The sequence below is a fragment of the Apium graveolens genome, chromosome 11 (genome assembly GCF_009905375.1).
Source record: "Apium graveolens cultivar Ventura chromosome 11, ASM990537v1, whole genome shotgun sequence".
Taxonomy (NCBI): domain Eukaryota; kingdom Viridiplantae; phylum Streptophyta; class Magnoliopsida; order Apiales; family Apiaceae; genus Apium; species Apium graveolens.
In genome coordinates, this window is record NC_133657.1 from 100,943,107 (window position 1) to 100,961,676 (window position 18,570).

The 18,570-nt window shown below is 35.9% G+C and overlaps 1 non-coding gene across 1 annotated transcript; it reads right to left on the bottom strand.

Moving 5' to 3' along the window:
• Positions 1 to 18,020: 18,020 nt before the first annotated feature.
• LOC141699412 (small nucleolar RNA R71) lies at positions 18,021 to 18,127 on the bottom strand. The gene has a single exon (XR_012565878.1). It is a non-coding gene; the product is annotated as a small nucleolar RNA R71 (small nucleolar RNA).
• Positions 18,128 to 18,570: the final 443 nt, after the last annotated feature.

Below are 18,570 nucleotides of genomic sequence, written 5' to 3' on the forward strand. Positions count from 1 at the left end.
GGATGTTCAGCTCAGGTATAAGTAAGCTTTCCCAGTCTATTAATTCATCCTTGGGAATGATTGGTTTACCATGAAATTTCACACCAAGATGGACCTTGATTTCAACTTGCTCCATTATGGGCATAGTTGGTTAATTTATGGTAGTAGACTGAGTTGGCTTTGGTTCTTCCCTTTCTTCTTCAAGTATCAGCTTCCTTTTGGCTCTCTCCTTCCTATACCAGTTTCCTGATTTATTTGGTTCTTGTTTCAGTTATGGTAGCAGGCTTCTCAGTTTCTGACTTGGTAGCAGGCTTTTCATCTTGTTCCTTTGCTTCCTAAGTCGGATTGCTTTTTCTGAGATTTGAGCCTCAATCTCTCTTCTCTTTTGGCTTCTCCAAATTGAAGATTTTCATCCATCACACTAATTAGTTTTCCATGCCTGTAGATCTTTGCTACCTTTTTCTTCAAAAATGAGTCTCTTGGATCTTTGTGATTTGTAATTGAGTGTCCAAGCAACTTATTTTCATCAGGTTTAGGAGTTGAATAGACTAGGTCCATTGGATTTTTGCTTGAGTGTTTTGATGAGTGTTTCTTAGGCTTCAAAATCACAATGGTCTGTTGATGTTTTCTAGATGAGGTTTGACCTCTTTCCATGTTTCCCAACTTTATTTCATCTATTGGAATTGGTCTCAATTGAGTGGAGTGCTTCATAGATTTGTCTTGATTGGCAATTGGACCAAATTTCTTCTCAATTCTTTCATCAATTTTCTTTATTTTCTCTTTTAGCTTGAGTTCAGCTGCTTCTATATTGATTAGATCAATACTATCTAACAATGATGGCTTTGTGAAGGTAATGGCTGGAACTATTACCTTACTGACTTGCACATGCACAACCTTCTCCCATTTTTCGTTATCATCAAGTAGAGCTAAAGTTTGAGCTGCCACCAGTTGTTGTAGTAGACGAGTTTGAGTTTGTTGATTGGTAAGGATTTGAGCAATTGAGTTCTCCACTTTTGACATTATTTTATTCAAATCCTCAACCTTTCATTCAAGTTAAGTTCCTTCCTGAGCTTCTAGTGTATGTCTGTCATAGTTCACTCAGGAAGTTTGGAATCCAGTCTCTTAATGAGATCCCCCTTGACTGTCTTAGTAGAATTCTTGAGTTCATCCACATCTTGATTCTGTGTGAGAGCTTGAATTTTATGCAACTGAAGGGACTCTATATAGGCCTGTATAAGAATTTTGGTGAATGTAAGATTGAATGTCATGGATGAGCTTGAACAAGGTTGATTTGAATTGATGATAGTTGTAGTCTTTTATGAACATCCAGGCTGGAGTGTCTGCAACTCCCCCTATGTTTCTGCCTACCTCTTCAGCATCCTCTCAAAGAGTATCATCCCCAACTAAATCACCAGAAGCATCAGAAGGATAATCAAAATCATCACCAGCTGTAGGTGAAAGAGAGTTTATTGCATCCTTCGCCCTTAGCATAGAAGATGTAGTGTGCACCAAGTTTAGAGTCTTCTCAGCAGCCCCATTGCCCTTTTCAGCTAGAATCTGATATACTGGAACGGGGCGAGTAAATGCCTCAGCATCAAAAGAGTCAGAATCTAGAACAACTTGATATTCTTTCTGAAATAGTTTTTCTTTGTCTACATCATTGACATCCATTAACTCACAAGCAATGGATCTTCCCATTATTCTGTACCTGCTTTTCTCTCATTTTCTCTCTCTTTTTGCATCAAAGGCTCCCCTTGGCTCACCACCCCCACACCCTCACATTCACCATCTAAGGTGGGACTCATCCCACTTTCTTTTGCCATGTTGGAAGAAATAGCATGCATATGTTCACTCTTTTCCTCTCCTTTTGTCTGGGAACAACCCAGCCTCTCACTCATATCACTCCCTTCCCTCAGTCCTAAGAGTGATTAAACAACTACCAAACCATTTGCACTGGTAACAATTTTAGAGATTTCAAGAGGTGTAGAGACTATCAACAGATTAGTGATATCCGTCGAAGTAGCAGCTGTGAATATCAACGAATGACTGCTATTAGGCTTATCCGTCGAAGGACAGTCACTAATCAATGGATGAGAAATATCCGTCGAAGAAGTAGAAATAATGGAGATAGGAGTTGAAACTATTGTCAAATCAGTGGTGATTGATTTCAAATTTAGGGCATAGATTCTTCAACAGTTTGAGAAAGAATGGGCAACTGAGCCAATAAATCATCAATAAGATGATGCTCAGGTGCTCTAGATTTTTGCTCCTCCATGAATGAAAGAGATGGAGAATCAGGAATTGATGTGTGTATCATATCCACATCCAGAGAGATAGTTGGAGAGTTTTTTGTATGTGGTGTTTCGATAATGAGAGACTTTGGCTGTGACTCCACATTTATTGGAGCCATATCAATTTGAATTTGAGATGATGCACTAACTGAGTCTTTGACTGCAGTTGGCACTGTGTATGCATCTTGTGACTCCCCCAAAGTTTTTGATTTCTTCTTTCGAATGTAGGTTTGAATTTGGCCTTTAGTGTCCCCACCCCTTTTTGTGCAGTTACATTATTTTGTGAGGATGCAACTAGCAATGTGCTACTTTCCTTATTAATCACCATAGCTTGTTGGAGACTGTGGTGTGGCTAGGCTGGGATTCACTAACCTCTCTCACCTTAAACTTAGAGCTTCTTTTATGTTCACTATTTCCCTCACCTTTCTCACTACCCTTCACACTCCCCTCACATGTTGTGGTAGTTTCTGAAACTAGTTTCTTTTGAGAGGAACTAGAGTGTGGTTTCTTTTATTTGGATTTTGAAGTTTTAGGTTTTATGGATTGGGTAGGCATCTGTTTGATCACAGTCACGGATGCCATAACCACAATTGAATGTAAAGAGTTGTGACAGAAACTGGAGGTTTGGAAAGAGTTGTGACAGAAACAATTACCTCACTTATCTGAGGTGCCTCACTATGAAGATTGTTCCTATTCAAATCAGCAAGTACCCTCTTTTCTTGGACCCAACAGTCAAGCTTATTTGTTGGGTTATCAATTAAGAGGTCCTTCGAAACATGGTTTGCTAGCATCATAAGGAACCTAGCATAGTATATGTTCTTTGACCTTTTCTTGATATCTCCTAACTTATACCCTAATTCTATCATGATAGAGTTACTAAAATTAAATTACTTATTCAAAAGCATATAGAGCATGTTAATCATTGAATAAGTAACTGCATCAAAGTTGCTAATTTTACTAGAAAATGCTTTTATAAAAGAATTACATAGAAAGCTCCATTCTTTTCTAGACCCATTCTCCTAATCTCACCTAGTTTGGAAGGATTGAGAGAATAACCCATAGACACAAGCATGGTGCTCACATCTGTGTATGTGTGTGGAATGTTTTCAGGCAAATGGAAGCAAGCTTGTATTTCATCACAACTAATGCAGTAATCATTACCTTTAAGAGAGAAGGCAATGGTTTTTTCCTTGGAGTTGTACACAACCGTAGTACAGATCTGCTCCGCAACTTCACAGTAGATTACTGGAGACTCAAGCATAGTATAACTTAGTTTGCAGTTGCGAATGAAGTCCATCATCTTGTGATAGTCCTCAGAAGCAGCAATGTTCTTGTCCACCAGTGCCACGAAGTTGTTCTTCTCATAACCAAATCCAGAGTGATACATAATCTTGACTACAGGTGCCATTTTTGTGATTGAAAGCAGTTGCACAGAAAGAGGGTTTTTGTGGAGATGAAGAGAGTAAAAACTGCTTTGATGATAATGAGAAAGATAAAAGTAAAATGAAAAATTGAAAGGGGCTTTTATACTTCTCAGAAATTAATAAATAAAAAAAATTAAACGTACAATAAAGTACCCAATTAAAATTTCCAAAAATAGTCATTTTAAAATAAAGTAGACTTTAAACTATTTCTTTTTATAAAAATTACTCTCACAATGAAAGTCGACCCCCAAACCCTAATTAGCCGCCTCAAAAACATTCAGATCTACTCCTTCTTCTTCATTAATTAAGCCCTCTTCCTTTTCCCAAAATCACTTCCATCTTCTTCTCCCCCATCTAATAATCAGTTTTTAATTTTTTTTTCAATAATCATCCATATTTTGTAAGGATTACTATCGTACCCAATCTTTTTGGGTATTTTGTTTGTCCTCCTTTTGGAGTGGTTGTTTGTCCTCCTTTTGGAGTGGTCCGTATGTTTTTGATATTTTTGACTTGTTGGTTTGTATCGTTGAGAATGATTCAATTAGTGTTTCGGGGAATCTTGAAAGCTCGCATCGAGTCTGAATCGGTGGTGAAAATCGCAAAAGCTCACCTTTCACAATGGAAGATTGTTCATATAACGAGGGAATCTATACCTCCAATCACTTCTGAGCATTGGATTACAACTGGAATTAATTGTGTGAAGGTCAATTGTGATGCTACTGATTTTGGAGATGGTGTAGGATGGATTTTTTGGGAAACTATTGTAATCTTTTTCAGTTTAAAGAATATTTATATTCTGTATGTTAAGCGATCTGGAAACAAAACGGCTATTCATTTAGCTCATTTATTTGTTTGTCAACCTGATCGTATCACCAGTTTTGGGGTTTGTCCAAGGTGGATTAAGTCTTTTTGATGAAATGCATAATATTTTGGCAAAAAAAAATGAAGCAGACTTTAGAAATTCCAAAACTTATCCATCGACACATACATACACACTGTAAGTAAAGTTAACGGGTAGGGTTTGGAATTAACAGCTAAGATTGAATCAACTCAACGGATGCATGATGTACCTTTATCCGTCGAGAGATAAAGTACCCAGAAATATATTGACTTTCAACGGATAATCCTTATCCGTTGAATGTTGTCTGTATTTACCGTTAGAAAATCCTCACTTTGGTGTCATGGTTTGACAGCTGGCAAATCCCGATTTTTAATGTCAGGATCTGACCACTTGCAAATCTTGATGCCAATATCAGGATCTGATAACTTGCAAATCCTGATATGTATTGTTCATAAAGTCAAGCTTATTTTTAGTCGCATTTCAGAGTACAAAGACATCAAAATAACTTAAGAATAATTAAGCATACCTAACTCACTTACCGACCTAGTGAAAGTTGACTCATCAAGTGGCTTGGTAAAGATGTCTGCAAGTTGCTACTCACTTGGAATAAAATGAAGTTCCAGAGTACCATTCATGACATTTCTCGAATGAAATGGTACTTGATGTCAATGTGCTTTGTCCTTGAATGTTGTACGAGATTCTCAGTAATGGCACTAGCACTTTTGTTGTCACAGAAAATTGGAATCTTGTCCATATGTAGATCATAATCCAATAGTTGATTCTTCATCCATAAAATCTGTGCACAACAGCTACCAGCAACAATGTATTCAGCCTCAGCTGTGGAAGTAGAAACTGAATTTTGTTTCTTACTAAACCAGGATACTAGCTTGTTTCCTAGAAACTGACAGTTCTTGTTGTACTTTTCTATTTATTCTACAACCTGCATAATCTGCATCTGAATAACCAACTTGATGAAAACCAGAATCTTTAGGATATCAGATACTAAGTTTTGGTGTTCCTTTGAGATACCTAAAAATTCTCTTAATAGCTACTAAATGAGATTCTCTAGGATCAGCTTGAAATCTAGCACAAAAATAAATAGCAAACATTATATCTGGCCTACTGGCTATTAAATATAAAAGTGAACCTACCATGCCTCTATAATTTAAAATATCCACAGACTTTTTAGTTGTGTTTATTTCATGTTTAGTGGCAGTGGTCATGGGAGTTTTTGCAGATGTGCAATCCATTAAGTCAAACTTCTTTAAAAGATCATGAATGTATTTGGTTTGACTAATGAATATTCCATCACTAACTTGCTTAACTTAGAGACCAAGAAAGTAAGTTAGTTCTCCCATCATGCTCATTTCATATTTACTTTGCATTAGTTTGGAAAACTTTTTACAAAGTTTTTCATCTATAGAGACAAATATAATATCATCTACATAAATTTGAACAAATATACTAGAGCCATTAACATTTCTAAAGAAAAGAGTTTTGTCAACAGTACCTCTTGTGAAATGAATTTCTAAAAGGAACTTTGATAAAGTGTCATACCAGGCTCTAGGTGTTTGCTTCAATCCATAGAGTGCTTTTAAAAGATAGTAGACATATTCTGGAAAGTTGGGGTCTTCAAAACCAGGAGGCTGACTGACATATACTTCCTCCTCCAAATCTCCAATTAGAAAGGCACTCTTTATATCCATTTGATAGACTTTGAAATTGGCATGGGCTGCATAAGTTAGAAAAATTCTGATAGCTTCAAGTCTTGTAATAGGAGCAAAGGTTTCATCAAAATCTATCTCTTCCCGTTGACAATAGCCTTTAACAACCAATCTGGCATTGTTCCTTATGACTATGTCATTCTCATCCATCTTGTTTCTGAATATCCATTGGTGTCAATAGGATTCTTGCCTTTTGGTTTGGGTACCAGCTTCCATTCTCCATTCCTTTCAAATTGGTTTAGCTCTTCTTGCATAGCTAAAATCCATTCAGGATCCAACAAAACTTCTTCTATCTTCTTTGGCTCTTCCTATGACAGGAAGCTGCTATATAGACATTCATCTTGAGTTGCTTTCTTTGTTTGCACTCTTGAAGATGCATCACCAATAATTAGTTTAAATGGGTGATCTCTAGTCCATTTTTTTATTGTGGTAGATTAGCTCTAGATGAAGAGGCGTCAAAGTTATCTTGTTGTATGACTCAGTTTTGATTAGAAGAAACTCTCCTAAGTTTTTGGATCTTTGAATTGAGGTTGGGGTCCTTTCTATGTGTGATCTAAAATAACTTTCAACTCCTATTAATGGCTCAACGGATGCTGAATTTTGCCTTTCGATGAATGATGCATTTTTTCTGTCAACGGATGGTGCACTTTGTCTTTTAATGGATGTAGAATTTTGTGCTTCATTTGTTGCTGATTTTTCTACATTTTCCTTAGAAATAGTTTCCTCATCACTTTCATCACAATTCATCTCAACATTGTCAAATTTAAAGCTTTCATGGAAACCTTCATCTTGCAATCCTTCGATCTTCTTATCATCAAACAAAACATATATAGATTCCATAACAATGTTGGTTCTATATGCTTTTCCCACAGCATATCCAACAAATATACATTCATCAGCTTTGACATCAAACTTTCCATGTTGGTCGAGTTTGATTCCTTTGAATGTAGCATTTGCATCCAAAGACATGAAGAAAGTTAAGTGTTGGTTTCCTGTTCTTGAACAATTGACAAAGTGTCATGCATTTTGCTTGATTAACCAAAGAAATATTCTGAGTGTAGCATGAAGTATTTACATCTTCTGCCCAAAAATAAGTTAGTAATTTTGATTTTTCTAGCATTGTCCTTGCAGCTTCGATAAGAGATCTTTTTTTTCATTCCACCACTTCATTTTTTATGGAGTCCTTGCTGCTGAAAACTCATGCATCCCATTTTCTTCACAAAATAACCTCATTGCAAAATTCTTGAACTCAGTTCCATTGTCACTCCTGATTCTTCTAACTTTGAGATCAGGATGATTGTTGACTTACCTTTAAATGATTGATAATGATTTCACTAGCTTCATCTTTAAATTTGAGGAAATATGTCCAAGTGAAATTTGAGAAATTATCAACGATCACTAGGCAATATCTTTTCTTTTAGATTGACTGTGACACCCTCAATCTCGGGGTTAGGAAATGAGGACCCACACACCTTCAATCTAATAATTAAATAAGCATAAACCCCGATTAACTACTAACAGGATCAAAAAAGATAAAGTATGAGACAAGATTACAACTACCAATCATAATATATAACTTACAACCTCAAAATAATATTAAATAAATATAATCGATTCTGGCTGGGAACCGACAGATAACCCATTGTATCTTTACAGTTTTCCTTCTAAGCGCTTGCTCACTCAGGAATACCACTACCTGCTCTGCAACCGGAAGCCCGCAACACGATAGGGACCACCAGGTATGCTCTTACGAGCAGTGCGCCTAAGCCTGGCCATCTTCTTGCTTAACTACCATGGTTAGATTAAAACAAAACATATGAGTATAAAACTCAGCAAGTAACTATAAAGCAGTTCTACGATATCAAATCCGTAATGTACTTTACCAAACTCAGGGCATTCTATTTTATTTGTTCTAGGTGGCAGATTTCCAGCTTTTGGGTTAAGGAAAGGTTATGAAAGAAAATGTGGGGCTTTCAAGGAACAAGGCTCAACGCAGGATGAAAGCCGACATTCATCACAATTCATTAAAGGATCAGAACAGATCTTTCAGAAAGAGGAAAGCAACATTATTTCACTCACTATATGGAATCAATCATATGATCAACAGATTACAATCAGGGTTCTCGAGCTTTAAGCTTCACATTAACACAATCAACTCTTTTCAAAACAATATAAACCATTTTCATTTTCAAGAATCAATTACTGAACAGAAGTTTCAGTTCCCTTTTAAATAATCAATTAGAACCCTTGATTGGATCACTTTATCTTTCCATTTCATTATAATACGGGTGATCAGCCCGTACCGACCTTCATCCGGTCTTTAAGGTACCAATCGACATAATTTTAGCCTTAAGTTGGACTAGCCTCGCTAGCCTCTTACCATGACTGGACTAGTCCCACTAGCCTCTTACGTCCCAATCCAATCCATCAAGAATTCGTTTGGAAAACCTTCAGTTGGAAAAAGTAGATTTTCTAAATTCATTTTATCATTACAAAGAATATGAAATCATTCGGACTCTTTCGAGTCGAAACTCATTCTTAAGTCAAATTCCAAGAAAAACAAAGTTTAGGGAGTGATTCAAAGATAAGCAGGGAACAACTCTTAAGTATTTTGAATCAAGGATAACAGGGTACTTAAATTAGAAGGATCTATATCTGTTTCAGGGATCAGTAGGAAATATGGTGATCAAGAAATAAGGTATCATTACAAGGGGTTCGCAAAGGTAATTATAGGGTTTATGACAGTTCATGGCTTAACAAATAACTTGAACATAAAAGACGGGTTACCAATGGGTTGAATCAGTAAGCTTATAAATAACAGTTTATCAAGATCGAAATGGGATATCTCAAATCATTAACAGTTCCATACTCTACATGGTATGAACAATAACCTCTCTATAACTATTTTCACAAGTAATGGGAGTTACTTTCCTGAATTTGCTTTCCTGAAAGTTGAACTACTGCCACCTAGTATACCTTTCCCTTTCCTAGCCTGAATGCCCTCACGCTCTGAATCTACAATAAAACCAAAATCTTAATCAGTTCTCAACTCTCGTTCCCAGAATGATCACTCAATACGATAGCTCGATTATACTCTTGACTCAATATACGAGTATAGCTTATACATATAAGCACATAGCACATCACACATCATATACTTTATTCTTAACCTTTACACCTTAAATCATACTGGTATAGCTCTTACGGGTTCATGATTTATTCATGACTAAATCTTTTGCGACCATAACTGTCACTTAGAGTTCTTTGATAACAAACCACTTTATTTCCTTTTCTTTTATTCTTTAATTCGAACCACAACAACCACAAATAAGTCACCTATCTCCTAGAATTTCACATGCAATTACTTAGCAAGGTATTAGAACCAATTCATTCACTTTTCTACTTTAATTCCATTCGGCCATACACATAAAACACAACCACATATACTCAAATTCATTTTCATATAATCAAACACAATAAACTCCTTTGGTAAGCATATTACAAGGGTCTTTCCGTAATTACGCTTAATTCTTTTAGTCCAAAATTCGAATCATATTCATTTAAGAATCAAAATTCAACACCCTCTTTTAATTATTCGAACACAAGCATATTCCAATCAATGTCATGCAACCAAGTTCTTATTAGTAATTAGCATATATTCCCACAAAAGTCCACTTAATTCCCTTTTAACCATATGACCCATTCGGGTTTTTCAATAAATCACACATGCAAGGATCAATTTTTGACATGCAAAGTTTTATATCACATTTCCAACTTGTTTTAAACCTTAACTTAGTCATTCAATTCATTTTCATCAAGATTTCCAAAGCACAAAACCAAACATCACCTAATGACTTAAACCTTAATCAAATTATTCAATCAACATGCATGCATTCACTTAATCATCAAATCAATCTCTTCTAAACCCATTTTTCATTCGGCTAAATCATGTTTTACAATCTCAAGGATCAAACGATGACATGCACTACTTGTTCTTCTTTAAAACTAACATGCAATCACTTTCTTCACTAAATAAGCTTAGTTTACACTAGGATCAAGCCATCAAATCTAATTCCCCTTTTTATTAGTACAAAGCCGAATTATAAACACAACATGCAACCTTAAATTTTGATTTCCTAAACAACAAATGACTTACACACATGATAAGTGGCATTTTATACCACTTAGAACGTCTTAAAATGGCTTAAATTGGTGTCTTGAAATCAAGTATTTTGTGTATTTGATGCGTTTTTCTAGTGTTTATGCATTTCAGGGTATTAGTTGCATTTCGGGGGAGGAATTATCAAGAATAAGCCTTGACATGTGTTCACCATTACGAGAGGAAAGGAATGGGCAGATTACGGCGAAGAAACAGAGCAAACCTGGATTTTTTCCAGTAGAGGCCTGCGCGCCCGCGCAGCAATGCTGAGCGGCCGCGCAGTAACCTGCGCGCCCGCGCAGCTATGCTGAGCGGCCGTGCAGGCTCGGGGGAAAAGATAAATTATTTTAGACTTCTACTTCTGTTTGGCTTCCAACTTCTATGTAATCTGAGTTTTATGGGACTATTATATAGGTAGATTTGAGACGTTTTCACAGAGAGTATGAAGGGGATTATGTTTTAGATTGTGTTTTACGCAAGAAGCGAAGGAGATAAGGAAGAAGACCGATTTAGCACACCGCAACGAAGAGGAAGCATATTTTCTTGTGATTCTTGTTTCGTTGTAACGTTGGATGCTAGTTTTCTTGCTTTGACTTATTTACTCTTGTGACGTACTCTATTTTAATATAATTAGTTTAGTTATTATTTTCTTGTGTTTGTTTATCATGATTTCATATGAACCCATGATGGCGATAAGTTCTATTATGGGCTAATCGTGATCATGGGGTTGCAACGGATTTATTATGGAATTCTTTAGTTAATTGTTTAATACTTTAGTGTGTGATAATTGCATGATATCTAGTATTGGTTGTGCGTATTCGTCTTATGTGCGTCACGAACATATAAGATAGGGTGTTAATCTCTTGTGAAGCGACGGTGGATCTTGAGATTTAGAACTTGCCATGCTAGCATAGGTTCATGTACGTTGTGCATGATTAGTGGGTAACTCTAACAGTTTTATTTGCCCTATGTAATCAAAAAGGAATAACTTGAGCTTAAATCGTTGTGTTGTCAATTTCTGTAGACATATAGGAACTCAACATAATTGATGACTATTCAACTTCTATCTTAATTGTGGATGCTTGGTAGAATGGTATTAGTACAATGAAAGTTGGCTTTTATCAGTTTCGTGTTATTCGATTAATATCATCACTGTCACATGTTAAAGGTAATAACAATGGCTATAGAAGGAAGTAATAATGAAGTTGTGATCTCATGAGTGTTTTATTATTGATAAATTGAAGTGTTAGTTAAGTGGTTAATTAAGTAGTTAATTATAGTTAATATTTAATCAACAATTTTAAGTGTTATTATCTTAACATTGAGAAGTAATCATACATTGGTGAGTGAGTTTAATTAGACAATAATTTAGTCTGAGTCTCTGAGGGAACGAACTAGAAAGTATTCTATATTACTTGCGAACGCGTATACTTGCGTAAATATTAGCGCGTGTTTTCGCCCTAACAACACACCTCAATAATCAAAACAATCCATTTTCAATCACATACTCAAATTTCAAATGGAAATACCAAAAACCCTTTTTGAACTTTTAAAAACCAAAACATGCAAGGCTTAAAAATCATATTAACACATCATTAAAATTCCACCGGCTCTCCTTGGATCATAGCCGGTGGTGGTCGAACTTAAGAGAGCCCACAACGGGTCTCCTCTTGAGTTTTAAACCACATAATCTTCTTGAATTTACTCTTATGATCTTGTATCAAGAAATCAATTTCCTTGAACACAACCATAGAGATGATTACCAAAACACTTACACAAATACTCACATGCAAATGGAATTTGAGAAATATACCGAAAATAGAAACTTTAGAGGGCAATATCTTTGAGTTTGAGTGAAGATTGGGTGTTGCATGCAAGAGAGAGAAAAGAGAGATGGAGGGAGCCGAGAGAGAGAGTGAGATTGTTCGAGAGAGAGAGAGTGAGAGAGAAAAGAAAATGAGGGAGAGGGGGAAGGGTGGTCACGGGAAAAGAAAGAAAGAAAATGGGGGGGGTGTTTATATTGTATTAGGGCCAAGGGTATTTTAGTAATCTACTAAATCCCTTTTATGCTTATTTGATCCTTTCTTTTTACTCAAATACAATAAAAATCAAATATAAAATATATCTCTCTCGGAAAGTCGAAAATTATTGCAATTGACAATTTTAATACGTAGATCTCAAAATTAGCTTTCCAACCATTACTCATAATAAACTTTTGAGCGAACGGTTGATTTTATATGATTTTCGCAAGTTCGTGCTAGTAATAGCATTTTAGCACATAAAAATCAATTTAAAATGCAACGACCAACAAATAAACCTGTCCATCATTTTTAAAAAGTCTCTAGGACTATTATGACAATAACAGAACAAATCCCATATTTTTATCTTACTCAGATAATTTTATAAAAATACGCGAAGGTTAAATAAACCTTTATTTATATTAAATAATTCCTTTAAATTCATACAAATGTCACAGAGCACATAGTCATGCACACAGACAAGAAATCACACATATATGAACACATAACAACTCAGGTCTGATCAGAGAATTTGTCCTTCTTTAATCTTTACCCTTTTCTACGCGTACCGGGTCATGTTCGGCCTGACGGCCCGACGCTCAGCGTTTCGATTACGCTTTTCATTAACAATATAGACCGACACGTCACTTAGGACAAAATAATTTATTTAAACATTCATTTCATTCAATCACACATATTTCCTATTTTATATTCTTTAAATCCTTATTAGGACGGGTTCCGTTCCACCTGACGGCCCGATATCACAACTTAACTACTAAGCTGACTCTTTAAATTGGAACGCTTTTACTTACGCTCCTAGATTCTAATATACAATAAGGATAATTAATCAACACTTAATCACATAATTATAATCACTTCACATAAAGCATACTTTATTGACTTAATTACGTCACAAAATTCTCAGTCGTCACATTGACAACACATTGACTGGTCCAAATAAATCTATGTGCAATAGTTGTAGTGATTCTTCAATTGTAGATTCAAGCTTTTTTTTGAATGATGTTTTGATTTGTTTTCCTTTCTAACAATCATCACATAGTCCATTCTTTGAGAACTCAACTTGAGGAATCCCTCTTACTAGGTCTTTCCTGACTAATTCTTTCAAAGTCTTGAAGTTCAGATGGGACAGCTTCTTGTGCCACAACAAACTTTCATCTTGACTTGCTTTGCTAAAAAGACAAGTAATAGAATATGCATTGGATGAGAAGTTAGCTAGATACACATTTCCTTTTCTCACCATGTGAGAACAACTTTGTTGTTCTTATTATTTGTAACAACACAGGCTTCTGAATTAAAGGTTACAGAGTTGCCCTTGTTACATAGTTGGCTGACACTCAAAATTTTGTGTTTGAGTCCATCCACTAGAGCAACTTCTTCAATGATGACATTCTCCTTAGAAATCAAGCCATATCCCATAGTATACCCTTTGCTGTTATCTCCAAAAGTAATACTTGGGCCAGCTCTCTCCTTGAACTTAGTGAGCAGGGTAGAATCTCCAATTATGTGCCTTGAGCAACCACTATCCAGATACCATATATTCTTTCTGTTTCCCTACACACATCAAAATCAAATAAAGTTAATTTTAGTACCCAAGTTTCCTTGGGTCCTGCCTTATTAGCCTTCTTTTTAGGTTTTCCTGGGATTTTTACACTTGACTTAGGTGATTGAGATTCAACCTTGGTCATTAGAGGAGGGCTTTAAAAACCATTCATAATTGTAGAATTATCATGTAAAGGTTGGTTAACATGGAATGGCATATTATGTGCAAACATATTATTCCAATATGGCATGCTAAATAGCATTTGAGGCATATTGAATGTAGGATAGTATGGATTTTTTGCAAATGGCATATTAGCAAATTGTGCATTCAAATTTTATGCATGCATAACATTCATAGGCATTGTGGGCATGTTAGGAAATGAGGGAGGTGCAGACATGGGTGCAAGCATAGAAGATTTGCAATTAACACACAAATGATTAATACTAACACACTTAACATAAATTTTTCTAAGTGTATATTTATCAGGTGTGTAGTTGTTATGTTTATTAATTCCTACTTTCCCATTCCTTTTGTTTTTCCTTTTGGAGTCTGCCTTCACTTTAATTTTCTCTAATATATTATTCAGTTGCTTCATGGATAGATGCCCCACATTCACTCTTTTGTTTTCCTTGACTTGACTTGATTCTCCTATAACAAAGTTCTTGGAAACCGATCCATATATTTCATTTAGCTTAGCTAGCTTGGATTTGCTAATAGCCTTCTTTTCTATCGATGGATATGGTTCCTTGTCTTTCGACAGATAATCCTTTTTAGCTTTCAACGGATAAACTTCATCATCCGTCGAATCCACATCCGTTGATAGTCCTTCTACCAACTCAGGATCCAGTTTCTCCTTGCTCTTTTTCCAGGTTCTTCACAGAATGATTTTATTCCTTGAACTTTAGGAATTTGGGCATGTACATTTCTTGATGACTTCCGAGCCTTGATTACCTCTTACTCTCGTTCAAGCTGCTTTCTCAAAATTTCCTCTTTCTTCAAAGATTCAATCAATTCATCTTTTTCAATCTTGCACTCTATCTTCAGTTTCTCAAAACCAATAAATTGAGTTTCTAACACAGTATTCCTCTCACTTAAAAACAGATTACTATCTTTAATTTTTGTGTTTTCTTTAGTGAGTGATTTAAGTGTAACACGCAAATGATATAATTCTGTTGACATGTCATTTATAGCATCATTACACTCATCTTCAGAAATGTGTGCTAGATTAGTAGTGACTACCTGATTGCTTGAAGAACTGACCTCAACTTCATCAGATTTGGCCATTAGAGCTAGATTGACATAGCTTGTTTCTTCATCTTCATCTACCCCATCAGCTGCCCAATCATTTTCTTGATTAAGGAAAGCCCTTTCCTTTTGTTTGAGCAAATCAAAGTATTTCTTTTTATAATCCACAGGCTCAAACTTTCTTTTCTCAGAATCCAGCTTTCTGCATTCATTTGCAAAATGACCACTCAAAGCACATTTGAAACAATTGAATTTAAATTTTTCCACCATGTTTCTATTTGGCTTGGTTGCTCCAATTTTTTTTTTAACTTGATCTTGGAAAATCTTATTGATAGGAAAGCTAGATGTTCATCTATGTCCTCCATTTCATCCTGACTAAGATGATCTCCATGCTCATCCATTATCCCTTTTCCTTTGCCTTCACAAACCCTTGAGTTTAGTGCAGATTCCACAGCTTCAACCTTCATCGCTTTCATTCTCTCTTCTCCAGCTATCAATGCAATATATCCTCCTGTATTCCTTCCTTTATCTAACTTCTCATCTTGTTCCAACTCAAGCTCATAAGTTTTTAGAATGCCATACAGTCTTTCCAAAGTAAACTCCTTATAATCTTGAGAGTTTCTAAGAGAGACAGTCATAGTTTCTATTGAGGGGCATTTATGACACTTTATAACGCTCCATTAAGCTTTGAATTGGTGTATATATATATACTCAAGTTATTGGTATTTTAATGTGTTTTCTAGTGTTTTTACATTTCAGGCATTAATCCAGAATTCAGGTGAATTAGCATTGATTTGATGTTAATATGGTGTTATGATGGTATCCAAGGAATAAAGGCTCGTGAAGACCAACTCATTGTAGCAAGAAAAGAAGGCAATTTCAATTTTTCCAGAAGACTAGCGCACCGGTGAGTGCTAGCGCGTGCCCGCGCTAGAGAAGCAGAATGTCAGCGCACCCGCGCTGGTGAAGCGCGCGGTCATGCCAGATCGGAATTCCAGATTCTTGTTTCAATTAAAAGACTGTTTTTCTGGGCTTTTGGATTAATTGGGTTGCTATATAAACACAACAAAAAGACGTTTTTCATAACAGATCTTAAGGAGAAGACGAGAAGAAGACCTATAGCATAATTTAACGAAGGCGAAGAAGATCTAGTTTATTCTTGTGATTCTTTATTTTAAGTTGTATTCTTGGATGCTCGTTTCTTGTTTTGTTGAACCTAAAACTCTGGATTACATACTTTGTTTATTATTTGTTTTATAAAGACTACATTTATTATACCATGCTTTCATCGGAACCCACATTGATGATGAGTCCGATTAGGGGCTAATCGTTATCGTGGGGTTCTAACGGATTTAGTTATGGATTTCTTTAGTTAAATTGTTTCGATACCTTAGTGTATGGTGATTGTATGATAGCCTAGTATTGGTTGTGCTTATTCGTCTTATGAGCGTCGCGAACTTGTAAGATTGCGTGTTAATTTTTAATGAAGCGACAATAAATTTAAGGATTTAGAACTTGTCATGCTAGCATAGTTTCATGTGTTATTGTTATACATAATTCGTAGGTAATTTTAACCATCTTAATTGCCATATGTAATCATGATAGATAACTTGTGCATTAAACCATTTTGTTGTAAAATTCTATAGACATATAGGGTCTCAGTATAATTGGTGTCTATTCAGCTTCTTTCTCTTTTGTGGATGTCTGGTAGTATGTTATTCATGTAATGAAAGTTGGCGTTTATCATTTTCATGTTATCTGATTAGTGTCATCACCATTACATGCTAAGGTTAAGATCAATAAGGCTATTGAATGAAGTATCTAATGAAGTTAGAATCCCATATTTGTGTTATATATTATTCAATTCTCTTTAATCTCTTAGTTAATGTTCTTTAGTATAATTCTCAATAGTTAATCGTAGTTATAATCAAAACCCAAATTGTTATTCGTCTTAGCATTGAATAATAGCCATATCATTGTTGCATAAGTGTATAAATCATATAGTTAAACTAAACCAGTCTCTGTGGGAATGAACTAGAAATAATTCTATATTACTTGCGATCGCGTATACTTGCGTGAATTTTAGCGCGTGTTTAGCGATTAGCAAGTTTTTGGCACCGCTGCCCGGGACTCGGTGTTAACTTTTAGTTTATGTGTTTGTCATCAGTGATTGTTAAAGTTCATTGACTCGGACATTGTTACTTACCTGCTCTTTTCCTTGTCATGTTTCAGGTACTCTAGCGAGCGTGTATGCATACGCGTTCGCGTGCTCGTAAGAGAACTCTAGATCAAGCCGAGGAGGAATCTGTAGTGATTCGAAGGGAAGTTTTTGAGAATAAAGAAAAAGTAGAAAAAGAAGAGAAAGTCGAGGAACCAGCTTTAGTAGTGATGGGATATCAAGAAGAAATTCCTAAAGCTTTGATGGACTATTCTCAGCCTAAGATCAATGATATTCAGTCGAGCATCATCAGACCAGCCATCTCGGTTAACACTTTTGAGATCAAGTCAAACACAATTCAGATGATAAAGAAGTTAATTCAATTTGGGAGTTCTCCTACAGAAAACCCCAACATGCACATCAGGGATTTCATCGAGATCTACGATACTTTCAAGTTCAATGGGGTGACTGAAGATGCTATCAAGCTGAGACTTTTCCCATTCTCTCTAAGGGATAAAGAAAAGTGTTAGTTACATTATCTACCACCAGGGTCTATCACCAAATGGGAGGATATTTCTCAAAAGTTTCTCACTAAATTCTTTCCTATGGCAAAGACTGCGGCAATCACGAGTACTTTTACTCAGTTTGCACAGCAAACTGGAGAATTTCTGTGTGAGGCTTGAGATCGATATAAGGAGATTCTAAGGAAGTGCCCCCACCATGGCGTGCCTGATTGGATGATTATAAACTGTTTCTACAATGGTTTGGGCGCACAGTCTAGACCTATGCTCGATGCAGCATCTGGTGGAGCCTTATAGGCCAAAAGGTATAATAAAGCTTATGAGTTGATTGAGCTCATGGAAGCTAATGAATACCAGAATCCTACGCAAAGAATGTTGCAAGGCAAGGTAGCCGGAATTCTAGAAATGGATACATCCACTGCTATAGCTGCTCAACTTCAAGCTTTGACGATGAAAGTGGACTCTTTGGCTAGTTATGGAGTTAATCAAATCACTAGTGTTTGTGAACTTTGTGCGGGGGCACATGAAACTGAGTAGTGTGCTATTTCTAGCGAATTAGCTCAATTTGTGAGCAACTTTCAGGGATCACAGCAGCAAGCTCCAGCCACTTATCATCCCAATAACCGAAATCATCCCAACTTCAGCTGGA